Source organism: Balaenoptera ricei, chromosome 10 (assembly GCF_028023285.1).
Source record: "Balaenoptera ricei isolate mBalRic1 chromosome 10, mBalRic1.hap2, whole genome shotgun sequence".
NCBI lineage: Eukaryota > Metazoa > Chordata > Mammalia > Artiodactyla > Balaenopteridae > Balaenoptera > Balaenoptera ricei.
In genome coordinates, this window is record NC_082648.1 from 2,106,155 (window position 1) to 2,128,042 (window position 21,888).

A 21,888-nucleotide genomic window follows, 5' to 3' on the forward strand; every position below is an offset into this window, starting at 1 on the left:
ACTACAATTTACAATTACCCTCTTTACATGTTGTCTGTATTTCTTATTACACCATACTCTATGAAAATAGGATTTTTATACACACACGCCCCCTTGTTCATTACTGTATCATGCACAGCCCTTACTACTATACCTGGCACACAGTATGCATTCAATAAGTACATGTTTGTAAATAGATGGATAGATTTGTGGAAGGAAGGGGAGGGGAGAAAAGAAGACGGAAGGTCAGATCATCAAGGATATCAAAGCCAATCTACTTTAGACATTATCTTTATACAACATCCATCCTCCAGCATCAACCTGAGACAGAGTTAAAGTGGAAGGAAATGAATCTACATACCCCATGAGATCTATCAGTCAAGCAAATGTCAACTAAACACTAAGTTAGAATTTTTTAAAAAGTGGTATTCTGTTTCTGTAATTATAAAATTTTTAAAATTTTTATTGCTTTTAATAACTGATTTCTCCTATTTTTAAAACCCTTCTATACATGGGGGCAGGAAGGGGGTGGATTTTGAGTTTTTCTCCCTTAGTTCTTCAGTACAGTTCCTTCTGAAAAGCTTCAATCTTAACTGCTAGAAGAAAAGTGCTTTTTCTATCCCTTAACCAGAATATACAGATGGCCATAAAGAAGCAGTAATAGAATAATCCACTTCAATGCCTCAAAAGGAACTAGGGAAATAAATGTTGCTGAGACAAAACAGAAAAACATGGAAGGTGGAAGAGGTATAACTGCAGAGGTCAATTCTTTGTGCTCTAAGGTTTTTCTTGACATTTTAAATCCTACTACTCATATTCATTACTGTATCACCATGAGTTCTTAAAACAGCAACAACAAAACTGAGTTCAGACCTGGCCACTACTATATACTCACACCACAAAGCCTGTCATCTAGGTCAGGAAAACCATAAACGGAAGAATACTAGAAAATTCCAGGATCATTTTTCCCTACAAGAAAAGCACTGGTTCAAAAATCTATGTACTGCGAGAGAACACCCGCTCCCGCCCCCAGGCCGGTCCCACCCCACAGACACCCATATATACCCACTTAGAATCCTGGAGTATACCCAGGGGCCTAAAATTTAAAAAAACTTCCACACAATGACTGCATGTTAGCCTTTCACTCTCACTCTTCCCACAAATAGCTACAAGCATAACATGCAACTCTCACTCTTTCCTCACAGATTAGAAGGATAATAATAGCTCTCTACAACCTGAGTCTCCAAAGGAGCACCAAATATTCATAATTCAAAGGAAAGCAGAAAATCCTTTAATAGCAACATAGTAACCTACTTCAAATTAATTACAACTGGAAAGGCCAACACAGATGTGCTATCAGATATTTATAAGGTGAACTAGAAAATACAAAACGTCACCCATTAGCTATTTAAAGCTTTCTATATGAAATTCTGACATAAATCTCAAAATTACTAGTCCAACCTGCTGTGATGGGTTATACTAGTACTAATTAGCATCGATTATCAGAAAATGAGTTGAATATTTTAAAATGCTGTACTTCAACATTTTTTTTATTGAAGTATAGTTGATTTACAATATTGTGTTAGTTTCAGGTGTACAGCACAGTGATGCAGTTTATATATACATACATATATATTCTTTTTCAGATTTTCCTGTATAGGTTATTACAAAATACTGAGTGGAGTTCCATATGCTATACAGCAGGTCCTTGTTGGTTATTTATTTTATATACAGTAGTGTGCATATGTTAATCCCAAACTCCTAATTTATTCCTCCCCCCCAACATTTTTTAAGATTCTGTTCATTTTGTTAAAGGGTTAAATATGTCACTAGGGACAAGAAATGTGCTGCTATCTTAAGTCCTCTATGAAAAGATTAACAATAGACCAAAATTTTTAAATCCAATTCAAGTACAGTTTTGCAGAATCTATCAAATTTTAAATGTGTATACCCTCTGACCTAGAAGTTTCACTTTTAAAATTATTCTCTGTGAGACATATTTCACAAGTTTAAAGATATATGCGCAATGATGTTAAATTATTGTATTATTTTGTACGAGCAAAAAAGAGAGAACTTAAATTTCCACCAACAAGAGACTGGTTAGATAAATTATCATATCTCCACACTATAAAATAGAATACAGCTGTGAACAAAAATTTTAAGTAAATCTCTGTATCTGACAATCTCTATAAAGACATCTATGACATACTGTGAAGTGGGGAAAAAAAGCAAGTTACAAAAGAACTGTATAATACAATCCCATTAGTAGACAAAAGTATAGACATGTATGTTGGCAAACACACAGAAATGATTTGGATAGCAAGAAGCTACTTCTGAAAGGTCAGATAGAGCTACTTTTTCCCTTGTACATATAGATACTTCTTTTTTTTTTTTTTAAAGCGAGTGATTTTTGTAAGTTTATTTATTTTTATTTATTTATTTTTGGCTGTGTTGGGTCTTCGTTTCTGCGCAAGGGCTTTCTCCAGTTGCGGCAAGCGGGGGCCACTCTTCATCGCGGTGCGCGGGCCTTTCACTGCCACGGCCTCTCTTGTTGCCGGGCACAAGCTCCAGACGCGCAGGCTCAGTAGTTGTGGCTCACGGGCCCAGTTGCTCCGCGGCATGTGGGATCTTCCCAGACCAGGGCTCGAACCCGCGTCCCCTGCATTGGCAGGCACATTCTCAACCACTGCGCCACCAGGGAAGCCCCTAGGTACTTCTTTTTTTCTTTTCTTTTTCAATTGTTTTAACAGTGAGCATGTATTACTTTTATTCACACACAAAGTCTCCTTACAGCTAAGGGCTTCAGTAAGCCCCTCAACCATTCAACACTATAATATGGTAATGAATGGGCTAGGCCCCTTACTAGGAGGTTAAAAACAACCCTACAAGTTAAAGGAAGCACCGATGTCTCTGCTTCCACCCTCAGCATGTGGCATATCAGTTTTGCTAACACCAGATATCAGGTTGTATGATCTTAATCTGATTCTCCTGGAGACCAAAAAGTATAGAACTGTGAGGCTAAAGCAGCACAGTTTTGATGCCACATCAACAAGAAAGAGCACCTCTGCAAGGAGCAGCCATGACACACCTGTCACAGCTGCCGTTTCATTCTTTTTTAGGGAAGGGTGAGAAGGTTGAGTAACTCAGTTACAATCAAGGTAATTGTGGTTTTTAATAATTGTTATCAATCATTTCATCAAGTTACTTGTAAGGTCTATCAAAGTTCTCACCATGACAAATATCTCGTCAAGCAGATACTTAAAGCAAACACAAGGTTATTTATTAATCACGGTTGTTCTCTACTTATATCAGCAACCTGAGCTACTTAGTTCAAAAGAGCCAAGTTCTAGGTTGTGTAGCCTTCCGCAATGACTCCAGTCCTCACTGCTATCTGATTTCTAAAAATCCTAAAATATTAAATTGTTTGGATGGTAGTTACATTGTCTTCCATTTTATACCACATCTCATACTACATTACGATCAATTCAACAAATCCTACCAGACTGATTAAACTGAATACACTGAATAGACACAAATGTTCCCAACCACGTATCTCAATTCTAAAAATCTCTGAAAACCCCAAAATTCTGTAACTAATTTGGTGACAACATCACACCTGGACTCATACCGAAATACCAATGTGTTTGATGAAGGAATTGGAGGGTGCCCCCCACCTTGCTTGGAAAGTTAGATAATATATAGTATATGCATCATATCACCTTTCTAAAATCCAAGAAATTCTGAATTCTGGCCCAAAATATCTTGGATACAGACCTGTGTTATTGGATAAGAGTAAACAGTCACATCACTGTTGGTAAAGACATTTATAATCAGCAAGAGCTACGCAAAAAGTTTTTAACTCTATAATTATTTATTAAACTAGGTAGTGAGTACACAGATATTTATTGATTAGACAATTCTATCTTTTTGAATGTCTGAAACATTTCATAAATTTAAAAGTTTAAGTGAAAAATTATAAGTACCCAATGTTTTATTTTCTTCCTTAAAATACTAAAAGCATTTGTATCGAAAGTGTTTATTTTCATCCTTAAAAAAATAAGAGCATTTGGGAAGCAGCAAGTTTGAAAATGGTTAAGGGTCTTAAAAACATTCATATCTTTTGATCCAATAATTCCAAAAACAGGAAACCCATCTATTTAAATGACCCAAAATGTAGAGAAAACCAGCTACATTATGACTTATGATATACAAGCTTTACTAGTACTCATTCAGTTGCAAAATGTTTAAGTGAAATCTTCATGATTTAACATGCCATCTACAAAAAACATTTATAACCAATGTCTGACATAAAAAATGTTTATAATACAGTAAGTGAAAGTGGATACACATTTTGACATACAGTATACTCTCAATTTTGAAAATACAGTTGACCCGTGAACAACACAGGTTTAAACCTCGCAGGTCCACTTACATATGGATTTTTTTTTCAACAGTAAATACTACAATATTACACAACACATGGATGGCTAAATCTGCGGACATGGAGGAATCCCTGTCATGGAGGGCCAACTGTAAGTTATACACAGATTTTCGACTGTAGAGAGGATCAGAGGCCCCACTGGTTCAAGGATCAACTGTATACATATAAGCATAGCAAAAAGAATGGTAGGAAATCTGTTTACTTTCTTCTTAACAGTTGCCAAAATTTTCCAAAAGGAAAGAAAAAAAATGTTTAAAAAGAAACAATATTTAAGCCACTGTAAATTAAGGTGAGCATTTCTTCCTTTTGGACCTGGTGTCAAAAAACCTGCCCAGCACAGCACTTCTGTGAAAGCCTGCGTGCAGCAACAAAGACCCAACGCAGCCAAAAATAAATAAATTAAATAGATAAATTTATTTTTTTAAAAAGTCACAATTCCTTCCTCTTTGACCTAGTAGAGTCCATTTTTCTCCTCTTTGTTACCATGCTTCCCTGAATACCATGAATTACCAAGGGATTTTTTTCATCATAATCCCTTACATGTTTGTACCCAAATGTAGAATTATATACTCTTAAATTCTATAGATTTAGCCCAGAATACAATGAAATCATAAATTTAAAAGTATCCAAAGCGATTCAAGCAGAATTCACCAGTTCCTAAAATAACTGAGAAAAAGAATGTGACCATAATACATTTCAAGGTTCCAGAATTAAAATAGTTTTTCTATTACAAAGTCCACTTAAGTGAAACTTTACAAAAGAAATACCATGTTACACTGCACGTTAAAAAAAAAAACAAAACTTTTATATCATTGTATAAGGCATTTAACATAGTGTGTGGACCATAATGAGCAGTCATCAGTATGAATAATAAGTGTATTTCTTCTATTTTAAGATATACTTTTCTTCATAAATTAAAGTTTCAGAAATTGGGATTCAGTTCATAACAACAGGTAAAATTAAAATAGGGTTTTTTCCCTAAAAAAAAGAATAAATTATTAAATTGATGGTACACTCCACAAAAAATGGCAACTAAGAAATGAGGAGACATGGCACTATACATGGTAAATACTTTCCATGCATACTTCCTTTAACCCTTCTGGCAAACCTTTCAGGAGAGAGATTTTATCATCCCATTTCTAGATGAGGAGACTAAGGCTTAGAAAGGCTCAGTAAGTTGCCCAAAATCACACACCTGACTCTAAACTCAGACTCTCAACCACTGCAATGTGCTGCATTCTCATCTACTATTTTACTCTCACCAGATAGATTGACAGATTTCTTTTTTTAATGGAGCACGGAGAACTTAATAGTGGGCTGTCCTAAATCAAGCTTGTTTTTTTATCTCCACATTCCTCACAGTCCCCACCATCTACCTGTCTATTCCTACACCTCTTACCTGAGCTCCAGACCTGAATTTCCAACTACCAAGTGAACGCAACTGATTATTCCAGAGCTGCACTGTCCAATGGTAGCCACTAGCCACATGTGGCTGTTGAGCACTTGAAACGTGCTAGTGAGACTGAGGAGCTGAATTTTTAATATTATTTTATTGTAATTAAAAGTTAAATGTAAAAACTGGTAATTCAGTTACTGGAAAATTTTACGCATGTTTGAAACAAGTTGGATATGTGAATTTATTTTTTCAACTGTAAATTTTTATGAACTCTAAATACAGATCAAGTATTTCTGATACAATCTTCGCATCTGAATTAAGATATGCTATAAAAGTATACAATTGATTTTAAATACTTAATATGCAGAAATAATGTAAAATGGCTCATTAATAATGTTTTAAATGACATGTCTCAACATGTTGAAAATGACATTTTGGATGCACTGGGTTAAATAAAATATATTATAAAATTATGAAATCTAACCATTTCTTTTTACTCTATATTGTGGATACTCAAATTTTCATTACATGAGTGGCTCATACTACATGTCTACTGGACAGTGCCCTTCCTAGAGATTCCTGTTGCCCTCACCACAGCCATCAATAGCTCAATGAATGGCATCACCATCCCTCTAGGGCAGTGCTGTCCTACAGAACCTTCTCTGATCATGAAAGTGTTGCATATCTGATGATGACTGGATGGTGGTGGTGATAACTGTTTCTGACTCACAGAATCCCTAGGTTATTGTGGAGACAGAGTTCTTAGGAGACTGGAGAATACCACCTATCATTTTGACTTTCCTCTCTGGGAAGAGGCAGTCAGTACCAAAAATTGCAGACCAGAGCTACGCAGAAAAACTTTGTGACAATGACAATGTTCTATACCTGCACCATCCGATACAGACGCCACGAGTCCCATTTGGCTACTGAGTACATGAAATACGGCTAGTGCACCTGAAGAACTAAATGTTAAATCTTAATTCATTTAAATCAGTCTAAATTTAAATACCCATATATAGTGGCTACTGTATTAGGCAGCACTGCTTCTAACCTACCTGCTCCATCTGTAAGTCTGGAAGTCACCTTAGTCTCCTGCCTCACCACCAACTGCCCCTTCTCCCACGAAAGTACACGTACACACACACACACACACACACACACACACACAGAGATATTCAATTAGCCAGCCCTGTGTTCTTTAAAGCTTTCATTGCGGTATTCTTCTCTATCCCCACTGTCACTACTTTCTTTTTCAGGCTTTAACAAGATTAAGGCCACAGCCTCCTAGTTGGCCTCCTCACTTAGCCTCCTCCTACCCACTCCTTGTAAAATGTAATTTAAATTTGTTATTTCCTTTACACAAAAGTCTCCAAAGTCTTGGCATTGCCCCAAGGTAAAATTCTAGACTCCAACATGATTGACAAAGCCCTCCAGGATCCAAACCCCATTTCCAGCCTCATCTTTCACCACTCCCGTCCACCTCCCAATTCTTGCTCATATCATTAACCCTCATCATGCTCTATTAAAATTGCCTGTGTACTTGTCTCCTTCAATGTCTCTAGCATCCTGAGAGCAGAGAGAGTGTCTCAAAAATTATATTGCTAAGATGGAGCACAATACACAGTACACAAATGAAGCGTACTAGAGTTTCTATAAATATTTTTTGAATGAGGGAAGAAAAAGGAAAAAAGAAAAAAGGAAACAGATGTGTACTCTCGGACAACTATGAAAATAAAAAAATTGTAAAGCAGATATTTTTGCTATATTATTTAAAAGAATTTTAATGTGAATTTAAGTAAAGAATCAACCCCTAATTTCAAGGAAATCCTGATTGGTGCTTTTAAAAAAGGCATATAAAAAACTTGCTATGTAGGGCTTCCCTGGTGGTGCAGTGGTTGAGAGTCTGCCTGCCAATGCAGAGGACACGGGTTCGAGCCCTGGTGTGGGAAGATCCCACATGCCGCGGAGCAGCCGGGCCCGTGAGCCACAAGTACTGAGCCTGCGCGTCTGGAGCCTGTGCTCCGCAACACGAGAGGCCCGCGACAGTGAGGGGACCGCGCACCGCGATGAAGAGTGGCCCCCGCTTGCCGCAACTAGAGAAAGCCCTCGCACAGAAACGAAGACCCAACACAGCCAAAAGTAATTAATTAATTTAAAAAAAAAAAAACTTGCTATGTAGAAATACATACTATATTACCTGCATTTGTGAGTTTAAACCTAAAGAATAATTTATATCCATTTTCTTTTTCTTTTTTAATATTTACTTTTATTTATTTATTTGGTTGCGCTGGGTCTTAGTTGCGGCAGGCACGCTCCTTAGTTGCAGCTCGCCGGCTCCTTAGTTGTGGCATGCAAACTCTTGGTTGTGGCATGCATGTGGGATCTAGTTCCCTGACCAGGGATCGAACCCAGGCTCCCTGCACTGGGAGGGTGGAGTCTTATCCACTGCACCACCAGGGAAGTCCCTATATCCATTTTCAATTAACTTATTTTCAATAACCAGGAATATAAATAGAAATTGCTGCTCTATTAAAATCAAGAAATACTAAGCCTAAGCAGTACTCCAATTATTTCAGAATGGATTCAGAAACTTGGCAATACTAGAAAATTAACAGCAAACCACTAAAAAAACCACCAGAAAAATCAAGTGAAATGTCCAATAACGCCACTTTCAATAACTCCTTCTACTTTATAACTTTCTACTTATGCATGGGAGAAAAATATCAAAGTTCAGCCTAAATTTGATACAGCAGTTCAGAAAGGGATGCAAAACTATCTGAAATACTCGAAATTATCTGCCACAAATGAAAGCGAAGTGAATACTGCCATGAGGGTAGAAAAGTCACCTGTGTGGCATCTGAAGGGATGGGTCCTGAAAGATCTGAAGGGATGTACGCAAAAAGACTGTTGTAAAACACAGCTACTTTTTGTTTCAGAAGAAATCCTGAGCCTCTCGGATCTTTAATAACTTCTTACTGATTAATCATAAGTTCAACTTAGTCTTTCTTCCTTGAAAGGAAAGGTCAGCAACAGTAAATTCTATATATATGAGGAGAAAAATCATACATATACACAAGGGGAAAAAGTCAGGTAGAAATGAACTTAAAGACCTGTGTAATCAGCCACATTAACAGGTTAAAAGAAAAAAAGACTGTCTCAATAGATATGAAAATGTATCAGGTAAATTTTAACATTTATTAATGATTAAAAATATTAACAAATTAGGAAGAGAAGGAAACTATCTCACTCTAACAAAGGATAGGTGCAAAGGCAAATAAGTGTCTGTAGGGGAACAGGCACCTCTGCTGTTGCATGTCTGGTGACCTGTAGCATTCTGAGTCTAGGCAGAACGCTTCTGCCCTCCTCCTGCCCCCCATGCACCATCCCCACCCCCGCCCTACGGCCCAGAACAGGAGAGGATGGGAGGCCTACAAGAGGCAGCTACCAGGCCATCTCCCACAGTTCCCCTCTCTCCCTTGGAGGCTGTCATGAGAGAGTTTCTCATTGCTGCCTGGATTCTGATGAGGCAGGAGACTTTCAGCCCTACCCATCTCAGAACAGATCTGTAGAATATGAAACCACGTAGGCGCAAATTAGAATGGGCTCCTTAGCAATAGGGCATCCCACAACTCACTGTAGTCATCAGCAATGGTTTTGTTTTGGTGTCATCCTTTTTGGCCTGTGGGACAAGAGTCATAGAGAGCCGGCACCTTTGGATCCACTGCCCATGTAAGTGATAAACTGCCTAACCCTGAAGCGTTCACTGTATCTCTACCAGTCAAATCAGTCAGGCCTTGGTCTTGGCCTTGGCCTTGCCTTGTCTTGTGTGTGTGTGCCTGACAACACCATACTTCACAGTGAAGAATTAGCTGCCCCAGCAACCACTGATTTGCCTTTTCTAGAAATTTCATGTAAATAAAATTATAAATGGCAGTTTTTTCCCTTAGCAAAACATTTTTGAGGTTCATTTATGTTGCTAAATGTATCAGTAGTTGTTCCTTCTTATTACTCAGTAGTATTCCATTATATGAATATACTGTATTTTGCTTATCATCTCATCAGTTGATGGACATTTGGATTGCTTCTGAGATTTGCTATTAAGAATAATGCTGCTATGAATACCTGCACATAAGTCTTTGTGTGGACATATGTTTTCATTTCTCTTGGCTAAATACCTGAGTCGAATGGTTGAGGACATACAGTAAATACATGTTTAATTTAAGAAACTACCAAACTGTTTTCCAAAATGAGTGTAATATTTAACATTCTTACCAACAATGTATAAGAATCTCAGTTTCTCCACATTCTTGCTAATACCTGGTACTTCAATCTTTTGACTTTACCATTCTAGTGGGTATGCAGTGGCATCATACTGTGATTTTAATTTGCATTTTCCTAATGAATAATGATGGTGAGCATCTTTTTCAAGTGCTTACTGCCATCAATATATCTTCTTTGGTGAAGTGCCTATTCAAATCTTTTGCCCATTTTGGGGGGGTGATGTTTATCTTATTTTTTTGTAAGAGTTCTTTAGATATTCTGAATATAAGTCCTTTACCAGATATATGATTTGCAACTATCTTCTCCTGATTTGTCTTTTGTATTTTCTTAATGAATTCTTTTGAAAAGCAAAACTTTCTAATTTTGATAAAAGCCAATTTATCTATATTTTTCTTTTATGAGTCATGTTTTTGGTGTCATATCTAACCCAAGGTCTCAAAGATTCTCCTATGCGGTGAGGCTTGAGGGTCACTTTTTTTTTTTTTGCATATTGAGATCTAATTGTTGTAGTACCTTTTGTTGAAAAGTGTATCCTTTCTTCCACTGAATTACCCTCCCACCTTTGTTGAAAATTAATTAACCATATATGTGTGTTTATATCTGGACTCTCTACTTAATTCCATTGATGTCTACATCTGTCTCTATGCTGATACCACTCCTGTTACTGACAATGACAGTCGCTGACAGACAATGAATGTCAAGACATTCCTGGAAAAAAACAAGATGGGGGTGGGAGCACTTACTCTACCAGGTATGAAGACTTACTATAACGCTATAGTAACTAAGACAGTCTGGCACTGGACCGAGATAGAGAAACCAGTAGAACAGAACAGAGAGCCTCCATTTATTACAAAGCAGTTGAAAAAGGAAGGAACTGTCAATAAATGATGCTGAGAAAATCAGGAACCAAACGGGAAAAAAATAAACCTCACAGCATATGCAAAAATCAATTATAGGCAAATCATGGTGCTATATGAGAAAGGTACAGCAACAACACTTCCAGAAAATAACAAAAGAGTAACTTCATGACCTTAGGGTAGGAAAAGATTTCTTAAACAGGACATAAAAAGCACGAACCATATAAAGGAAAATATTAACTGGACTACACTAAAATTAAGAATCCAGTTCTTCAAAAGACACCATTAAGAGAAAACAGCAAACCACAGAGAGGAAATATTCGCAACACAAATAACCAAAGAAGGGCTCATTTCCAAAATACATAACTCCTATAAATTAATTAGAACAAGAAAGAAAATCCATCAGAAAACTGAGCAAGATATCTGAATAAGCACTTCACGAAAGGTTCTCCAAATGACCTAAAGACAGAAAGGTATTTAACCTCATTTGTAACTGGTGAAATGCAAATTAAAACTATAAGATACCACTATAAATCAATCCACCAGAATGGCTGAAATTAATAACACTGACAATAATGGCAAGGATATAGAGCAAAAGAAACTCTCAAATACTACTTCAGGGCATGTAAGTTTGTACAACTACATAGGAATAGTTGGCACTTACCTAGTAAAATTGCACATACGCATACTCTATCACTGAGCACTTTTATTCCTGGCTATGAAGGCATCAAAAATACATGCACCAAAAGACTTGTGTAAGAACGGTCATAGTGGCATAATTCATAATGCCCCAAAACTGGAAACAACCTAAATATCCATCATTAAAATAATGAATAAGTTGTGATAAACAGAATACTATTTAGCAATGAAGATGACTAAACTACAGCTACACACAACAAATCTAAATCTCACAAAATGTTGAGTCAAAGAAGCCAGACATAAAAGAATATATACAACATGATTCTATGTATATAAAGTTGGAAAACAGATAAAACTAAATAATAGAATTATATGAAGAAAAGCAAGAAAATGATTCCCGTGAAAGGACAGTAGCTACTTTTATGGGGGAAGGAATGGGTTGTGATTGGTAAGGGGCAAAGAAAGTTTTTAGAACGCTGGCAAGGTCCTAATGTTTGACCTAGATGATGGTTATACCAGTGTTTATTCCATAAGTTATCAAGCTATACATTTGTTTTATACACTTTTCTAAATGTGTGTTACATTCAAGAAGGGCTTCAAGAGGGAATTAATTCCTTCAATTGATAAGCTATATTCCCATAATAAAATTATGTTTAAGGTCCAAACTTCTACTTCATGAAATGTTTTCACAATTTCAGAGATGTTTAACTCAAGTTCAGACAATGAGTTACCTAATTTCCACAAAAAGGGCTTTTAAACAAAAAAGAAAAAAGAAGGAAAAAACGAAAAGAATACATATACACACACATAAAGGGGCTGTCAGATGAAAACCATTGTCTACTCATCTCGCAGCACACCATATTAAAGAAAGCTAAAAGGAATACAAGGTTTAGTTTCATTCTGGGTGAACCACTAAAAATGAAAGTTCACATGGACTTCAGGTGACAGTGATGTGTTAATGAAAGTTCACCAGTTATAATAAATGTCCCACTCTGGTGGGAGACTTGATAATGGGGGAGGCTATGCATGGGTGGGGGCAGGGATTCTATGGAAAATCTCTACCTCCACTCAATTTTGCTGAAAACCTAAAGCTGCTCTAAAAAATAAACTTCTTTTTAAAGTGTTCAAGAGTTGCTGTATCTCTAAAGCACAGCTCTGATCATGTGTCTCCTAATTAAAAACCTTCAATAGCTAGCAACACAGTATCTCAAGATTGGAAGGAACCTTAAAAATTACTCATTCAATGCCTGGAACACAACAGGGGATGCAGTACCTCATAAAAACATTCACACCATCACTGGACAGCAATGACTTACGAAGTCCGTAGGGAATAGTAAAATGGAAGGTTGCAGGAGAGGGAAAATCAAGAACACTACATGTATTTCTGGCTTGAACAACTGGTAGTGTCATTTAACAAATTAAGGGACACCAGAAAAGAGAGGAATCATCCATTTAGTTTTGGATGTGCTGAGTGTAAGGGGCATCCAAGTGGAAATACTGGATAACAACAGCCCTTAGACACAGAAGAGAGGTAAAAGCTGAAGACAGAAAAATGAACACTCAGCATACAGATGAAAAATGAAATAGAAAATGAGATGAATACGACCCAACAATCCCACTACTGGGCATATACCCTGAGAAAACCATAACTCAAAAAGAGTCATGTACCACAATGTTCACTGAAGCACTGTTTACAATAGCCAGCTCATGGAAGCAACCTAAATGCCCATCGACAGATGAATGAATAAAGAAGGTGTGGCACATATATACAATGGAATATATTACTCAGCCATAAAAACAAAATTGAGGTGTTTGTAGTGAGGTGGATGGACCTAGAGTCTGTCATACACAATGAAGTAAGTCAGAAAGAGAAAAACAAATACAGTATGCTAACACATATATATGGAATCTAAAAAAAAAAAAAAGGTTCTGAAGAACCTAGGGGCAGGACAGGAATAAAGACGCAGATGTAGAGAATGGACTTGAGGACATGGGGAGGGGGAAGGGTAAGCTGGGACGAAGTGAGAGAGTGGCATGGACATATATACACTACCAAATGTAAAACAGACAGCTAATGGGAAGCAGCCGCATAGCACAGGGAGATCAGCTCGGTGCTCTGTGACCACCTAGAGGGGTGGGATAGAGAGGGTTGGAGGGAGATGCAAGAAGGAGGGGATATGGGGATATATGTATACGTATAGCTGATTCACTTTGTTATAAAGCAGCAACTAACACACCATTGTAAAGCAATTATATTCCAATAAAGATGTTAAAAAAATAAAAATAAGAGTAAAAGGTTTATACTAAAAAAAAAAAAAGAAGAAAGAAAATGAGATGACCCAGAGAAATTTAAACATTTAATGAATGGTAGAAAAAGATTCAACAAAGGTGACTGGAAAGAGAGCCCAGAGAACCAGGAAGGAGAACAAAAGCATAATCTAAAGATCCCAAAAGAAGTGAGAGTTTTACAAGAGAAGGAGAAATCAACTGTGTCAAACACAGCTGTAGTGGGTAATCTTAAAAATGGCTCTGAATGATGTCTACCTCTGAGTACTCATGCTCTTGTGGAATCCTCTCTTGCCTGTGCTGGACCTAGTGACCCCCTTCAAATGAACAGGATACAGCAAAAGTGACAGAATGTCACTTCTGAGGTTAGGTCACAAAAAGACTGGCTAGTAACTCCCCTCCTCAATCTCCTTGATAGAGGGCTCGACCCATGTTGTGAGTAATCCTATGCAGAGACCCGAATGGCAAAGAGACTGATTTCTCCATCAAACAGCCAGCAAGGACCTCAGGCCTGCCACGAGCCACATGACGGAGCTGGACTCAGACCCTCCCCCAGCTGAGCTTTGAGATGACCAGTCCTAGTCAACACCTGATTGCAGCCTTATGAGTGACCCTGAATCTCACACACCAAACCCAGATGCCTGCCCAAAGAAACTGTGAAACAATAAATGTTTGTTGTTTTAAGTTTGGGGGTAATTTGTTACATAGCAATAGACAACTAGTACAGATGCTAAGAGGTTATATAAATGGATAGAAAAATAGCCAGTGTATTTAAAGAAAGCCATTAGTAATCCCAGCAAACATTTCAGTGAAATTGTGGCAACAGAAACAAGACAAATAGATTGAGAAGAAAATTACAGGTGAAGAAATGGAAACATAAAGCAAACGTAGACAACTCTCTCAACAAATTCTGGCTGTAAAGCAAAGAGCAAAGCAACTTAAAGCAAAAGGCAAAGAAAGTATGAAGTTGGAGAAGAATCTGTTGTCAAAAATGAGAGACTTTACTTAAAGTTTAAGTGATGATAAAAACAAGCCAGTTGGGGGACTTCCCTGGTGGTCCAGTGGTTAAGACTCCGTGCTCCCAATGCAGGGGGTCCCAGTTCGATCCCTGGTCAGGGAACTAGATCCCGCATGCCACAACTAAGACCTGGCGCAGCCAAATAAGTAAATAAATATTAAAAAAAAAAAAAAAGAAGAAGCCAGTTGGGTGGGGAAATACACTCTCAAGGAACTTCATTCCATTACTAAGAAACTCCTCTAAAAGTTCTCAGTACCTCTCTGCCTTCACTGAAAGCTGGCTTTCCCAGGATGCCTCTTCCCATGCAGCCCTTTCAAGTGGAGGCTATGAAGTCTCTCACGTGGCACACCCAATATTGGGAAACGAGGCAGGAACCCTTCTTTCTTCCACTGCCACCTCCAGACCACTATTCCTGAACCCTCATATAAAATCCTGGTTACTCTGATTTTCATGCTACTCAGCAAAACAGTCTTCTACCTCCACCTCTTCGCTATCAGCTAGTGATGACCTGGACACCCTCCACACTCAGCGAGGATATGCTGGCAGCTAGTTTACATCGCCACTATCTTCTACGCCACCACTCCTGGATCTTTCCAATACTATAAACCTGGATGAGGCAGCTAACACCAGTTCCTCTAACCCAGAGGTCCCCAACCTTTTTGGCACCAGGGACTGGTTTTGTGGAAGAAAATTCTCCCACGGCCGGGGTGGGGGTCGGGGGGCTGGTGGATGGTTCAGGCGGTGATGCAAGCGGTGGGGAGCGGCAGATGACACTTCGCTCGCTCGCCCGCCTCTCACCTCCTCCTGCCGTGTGGCCCAGGGGTTGGGGACCCCTGCTCTAACCCATCATCTGCAGTAAGCAGCTCTCCATTCTCTGCGGATAGCCATTTACAACTAGTTGTGACTTCACTTAATTGTACCATTCTCCATTCAGTCATCAAATATTTAGTAAGTATCTGTTATTTGCTTAGTAGAGAACACATGACAATCCCTGTTCTCGTGAAATCTAGGACATAATTTTTCATATTTTCCACAAAGACAGCATGAAAAGATCTAACTGAAGTCTAGACACATTACAACTACTAAATTTCCTTTATTTATCAGTCTGGGAACCATGTCAGTTCTAGAAAACTAGAATTATTGTCTGATGTGACCTAGTGAATCCATGCTGTATCCCAGCAATCATCTTTCCCCTGACAAGGCTTCTAAAACTACTTTTTAACTTTTTAAATAATCTGTTCTAAAATATTGCCATAATTCAATTAGATTCCTCCATCTATAAGTGTGTAACTGTGCTGCCCAAAACAGTAGCCACTAGTCACAGTGGCTATTTAAATTAGTTGCAATAAAATTAATACAGTTTCTCAGTCACACTGGCCACATTTCAAGTGTTCAAAAGGCACATGTAACTAGTGGCTACTGTATTTGATGGTCAAGGATAGAACATTTCTATCATCACACAAAGTTCTATTAAACAGTGCTGGTCTAAAGTTTTTGGTATTCACTTCCTTCTTCCCCGGAAAAAGTTAAAATGACAGATCATTTTCCAGTCTCCTGAGCACTCTCTGGGGCTCCAAAATATCCTACGGAATTCCATACTTCAGGATCATTATCACCATCATCAAAGTCACCATGATCAAAATCACCACCACCACCACAATGTCATCATCAGGGCAGCTGATTTTTATTGAGTACTTACTGTATTCCAAGCATTTTATTAAAAGCTTTATGAGCATTTGCTCATTTATTCTACACAACAATCACATCAGACAGGACTATTATTCTCATCTAATGAGAGTTTAACTGAGTTTTAGACAATAAAGTTTCTCATCCAAAGTTATATAGCTAGGAAGTGACAGCAATCCACAATTAGTTTAAGCAAATTAATCATGTAATTATTTTGCCTTTTTAAGACAACACACTTTTTCACAGAAAGGAGAAGTGATGCCCACACCTCACGCTAGCACGCCACATTCCAGTCAGACCAAGCTATCTTCAGATCACTCTACCTGCCCTACAGCTTTCTTGCCTTTGGGTCCTGCACAGGCTGTTCCCTCTGCTTGCATCCTTTTCATCTGGCCAAATACTACTTATCCTTAAGATCTCATCTCAGATCTTCCTACAATCCATCCTATGAGCTGATGTAGAACCCTGTATATCACCTATTGAAGCACTTATCACAGCAAACCACAAAATCCTGTTAACTTTTCCTCTTCTCCCACTAGAGTGAAACTCCTTAAGAACAAGGGACCCTGTCCCTTATGTATCATGGAATCCATCTGGCCTAGCCCAGGACTTGTTGGAACACAAAAGGTACTCAATAAATATTTGATAAAGGAAGGAATAATGAAAACAGGACACTTAGATAATCAAATCAAAGTATTCATGCAACTAAATAAACCACTAACTAATTTGACTTTTACACAAACCTATGCTTCTATTCAATCAGAGAATATTAAAAGTAACACCAAATGGCTTCACTACCATTTAACTGGAAACAAAGTAATTCACAAACGTTTTCCCCACATAATACGCAAAACAATACTTAACTTAAAAACCAAAGGTCGGGGCCTCCCTGGTGGTGCAGTGGTTAAGAATCCACCTGCCAACTCAGGAGACACGGGTTCAAGTCCTGGTCTGGGAAGACCCCACATGCCACGGAGCAACTAAGCCCATGCGCCACAACTACCGAGTCTGCGCTCTAGAGCCCGCGAGCCACACTGCTGAGCCTGCGCACCTAGAGCCCACACACTGCAACGAAGAGGAGCCCCCGCTCGCCGCAACTAGAGAAAGCCCACGCGCAGCAACGAAGACCCAACGCAGCCAAAAATTAATTAATTAATTAATTTTTTTTTTAAAAAAAGAGAGCTTTAAAACCAAAGGTCAGGGGAATGACTGCTAATGAGTTTGGGGTTTCTTTTTGGGAGGATGAAAATGTTCTAAAATTGATCGTGGTGATGAATGTACCAAAAGAATTTAATTGTACACTTTAATGGGTGAATCATATGGTATGTGGATTGTCTCTCAATAAAGCTGTTATTTTAAAAAAAAAAAAGGTCTGCAGGTAGCTAGACTTAAATTATAAAAACAAATATTAAGCCTGCAAAAAAAAATACATAGGGGATAAAAATACTTGTTATATTTATGCAATTTTAAAATAGCTAAATGCCGTGTTATTGCACAAAATTTCACTGGTTAGGAAAAACAACAAATTGGAAACAGTGTCTGCCTTCAGGAGTAACTGGATGGGACAGAAGAGACTTATTTTTTTCCCGTATACTTTTATAACTTCTGATTTGATACATGTATTAAAAAAATAAGTGTACATATAATTAGTAACAACAGTGTCATACCTCTCCTTAGTACAAGGATAAACTCCCAGGTTGCATATTTTGTTCTGAAAAGAATAAAGAATGAAATATATATGTTTTTAAAAATCAGTCGAAGGAAGTAAAAAATGGAAAGATTCTTACATTTGTCTCATCTCACACTAAAAAGCATTTAGTCATTTCCCTGTTATTAGACATTATAATCAGGCAGAATTCTTTCTTACCCAACAGTCTGACACATCTTTAAACAATGACACAGTTAACCATTCCCTCCTCCTTGAAAACTTCCTTTCCTTCATTTCTAGTACATCGCACTCTCCTGGTCTTCCTCCTACCTCGATAACCTCTTATTAATCTCCTTTGCTGAATTCCTCTTCATTTCCCAAGGTGTCCAGAAGGTAAGTTCCATGAAGGTGGGAATTTTTGTCAGCTTTGTTCACTACTGTATTCCCAAAGGCTAAAAAAAGTACCCAGAACCATACTCAATAAATAACTGTTGAATGAATAAATGAATGAATCAGCACCTCCAGGCTCACATTTTGAAAAGCCATAGAAGTAAACTACATTCCACATAACCTTTATGCTTAATTTACTTTATTACATTATATTTCTCTGAAAACTGATAATCAATACACTGTTTATTATTTGATTAGCCAAAATACTTCATTTCCTGCTCTTTCTCCATCAATGTGTTTTACACAGTATGTGCAAAACGCACATTTAACAGCTCTTATACTACTTCTAAAAGCATAAACGTAGCATAGAAAAAGAGCAGCTGTTGCTATGGGAATTTTCACTTTTGTTTCTAGTATTAACGTTGAATTAACACAATGACATACTTTAGTAATTTAAAAAAAGGGGAGGACACCCCACTAGACTTAACTAAGATATCACAGTAACAACTAGCAAGCCACATTTCTTGAAAAATAAAACGTACCAGTTTTCTCAGCCTTAAGAAATTCTAAAGAGAAATAGAACACTTCTACCCTACATTTTCCCCAAATCATATGATTGCATTCCAACAAGGAGAAGAATCACATCCCACTGTCAGCCATGGAAATGTCATTTTAGCACTATACAAAGTTTTACCACTATTTTAGTTCACATTTGTCCCCATGTGTACCCCATTAAATCAAAGCATAATTTATAAGCCAAAACCAGATATGTGAACTTTAATCTTTCCTTCTAAGTGACTAATTCAATATCAAAACTATTATTGTACCAACTTATAATTTGACCTGTCGGAATACAATTAAATCTTTAGTTTATAATTAGAAATTGGACCACACCCTTTCTCACTTAATAGCTATTATATCATCTGTTTCCTACAAGTTTCGTCAAGCAGAAATATTTGCTAGAATAGTCTGCTCATTAAGTAGGCATGTTAAAAAAGGCACCTACTGACACTCACTCTGTATATTTTTCTCTCGGGTTATGGGAAAGCACTTCCCTGGCTATGTTCCCAAATAAATTGAGTAAGCCTTTGGAAAGTCACTGCTTAAACTCCATTTCATGACGGTTTCTCTTCCTCCATAAATGAATTACTGAGAGTCATGTCTACTTCCATCCATTACATAACAAATGTCAATCTCAGGGCCTGTTTTCCGAGGAAGAAATAGCTTAAACGATATTAACTGATAGGTAAGGCCAGTGAATACTGTAATTTAATAGGGAGCAGGAATCCAGAAAAGAAGATTCTGATTTAATGTGCTAGGTTGTGAAACACTGAAGTGAAGAACGTTGAACAGTTAACTCTTAGTAACATCTCCCTATACAATGACAGACACATGCCCCCAGAATGTTACTAAAGAGCATTTTAAAAGCACCTGACTCCAAGAACGTTTCTGAGAAACTGAGGGACCCATCAAAAAAAAAAAAAAAATTATTCCACTTCACTTTTTTTTTTTTTTAAGTATTTGTTTATTTATTTATTTATGGCTGTGCTGGGTCTTCGCCTCTGTGCGAGGGCTCTCTCTAGTTGCGGCAAGCGGGGGCCACTCTTCATCGCGGTGCGCGGACCTCTCACTATCGCGGCCTCTCTTGTTGCGGAGCACAGGCTCCAGACGCGCAGGCTCAGTAGTTGTGGCTCACGGGCCTAGTTGCTCCGCGGCATGTGGGATCCTCCCAGACCAGGGCTCGAACCCGTGTCCCCTGCATTGGCAGGCGCACTCCCAACCACTGCGCCACCAGGGAAGCCCCCACTTCACTTTTAAAGTGTCTAATAAAGACATGTGCAATTGAGAAATTTTAGAAATCTCCAATAATTGTTAATTAAGTGTAAATTTACAACAATTAAACACAAAATAGCTGTCAAGGTTTACTAAAACATGAGTTGCAAAAGACAGTTGTGCTTCAAAACATTTAAGCATGTTTCGCATAATTAGCGCCAACAGAACTGTTCAAATTGTTCATTGTATCCATCCAAAGCAGTCAACCAGAACCACGTGCGACTACTCCTCAGAAACGTGTCTTCCAAAGCAACCACCTGATCCTCAGGCCCTCTCTTAAGGGGCCAGGATAGAGCTCGGAAAACGAGGTGGCATAGAGATCCTTCACGCACAGAAGAAAGACTGGAAGATAACGCCTTTAAGGAACTAAGTGTACTAGGACCTATTCCCCAGTGTTGCTGCCAGAAGGAAGCTGTCTAATCCAAGATCTCGCTCTTCTTGAACGGTGTAGAACTCCAAACCCATCCACGCTCACACCACGAGCCAAAAGCAGGGGGATTCTCCCCCGCCCCTCGACGCCCCACCCGCTCTGCCTGGAAGATAAAAAGAAAAAAAGACCCCAAACCCTAAAGTAGAGATGTGAGACCTAGTGCAATAGCTTCTCCAACTGCCTCAAAGGCAACATCCACAGCTCATCTTCCTTCTGGAAGCCAACCCTACATCTCCTACCTGACCACTTCATAGCAGGAAAAAAACCACAATCCTCGTCTCTTTCAACGCTGTACATCCATACCCAAACCCCAGACCCAGCCGACCGCACCCCAGCCTCCCGGGGCTCCGCGAGGCGTACACCTCCCCACCTCGCGCGCAACATCACGCCTCAGAAGCCGGGCGCCCGCAGCCCCCGCCGCCGCCGCCGCCACCAAGCTCATCGGTGGGCTGGGTGGGGCCGCCCTCCCGGACGTCCCATCCCCCCCGCAGGGCGCGGAGGGGGAGGGGTCCCCGCGCCTCACCTACAGCTCCGCCCTCCCCGGGGGCGCGCTGCCGGGACCCAGCCAGGGCCGTGAGGAGGAGCAGGCGGAGGAGAGCCGAGGGGCCTAGCGCCAGCGACCGGCGGGAAGCTCCAGGCGCCGCCCGACCCCGAGCTGCCGCCACCGCGGCCGTCTCACCCTGCTCAGGGCTGCCGCTGCCGCTGCCGCTGCTGCCCGGGCGCCGTCGCCGCCGCCAACGCCGCCGCCACCACTACCGCCGCCGCCGCCACCACAGCCACAGCTCGGCCCGGGCGCCCGACGTCACCTCGCCCCGCCCCCTGCGCGATTCCCCAGCCCCGCCCCGGGATGACGTCAGCGCGAGCCCCGCCCCCGCCCGACCGCGCCCGGTCGGCGTCCCGTAGCCTCCCGGGAGCGCGACTCGGGCGCGCGCGGGCCTCGGGCACTTTCCGGGGGCTGGCGGGCGGGGGGCGGGGGGTTGGCGGGCGGGGGGGCGGGGGCTCTG

At 39.6% G+C, this 21,888-nt stretch overlaps 1 protein-coding gene across 10 annotated transcripts in view; it reads right to left on the bottom strand.

Moving 5' to 3' along the window:
- The window catches only part of ERC1 (ELKS/RAB6-interacting/CAST family member 1), a 423,805-nt gene extending 402,137 nt beyond the window's left edge, over positions 1-21,668 (bottom strand). For 9 of the 10 annotated variants that reach the window (XR_009505264.1, XR_009505265.1, XM_059935033.1 and 6 more), the window contains exon 1: positions 21,408-21,668. The gene's annotated coding sequence lies outside the window, so the exon portion shown is untranslated. The remainder of the gene's footprint in view (positions 1-21,407) is intronic. The other variant, XM_059935032.1, reaches the window with a different exon arrangement.
- Between the last annotated feature and the right edge of the window lie 220 nt (positions 21,669-21,888).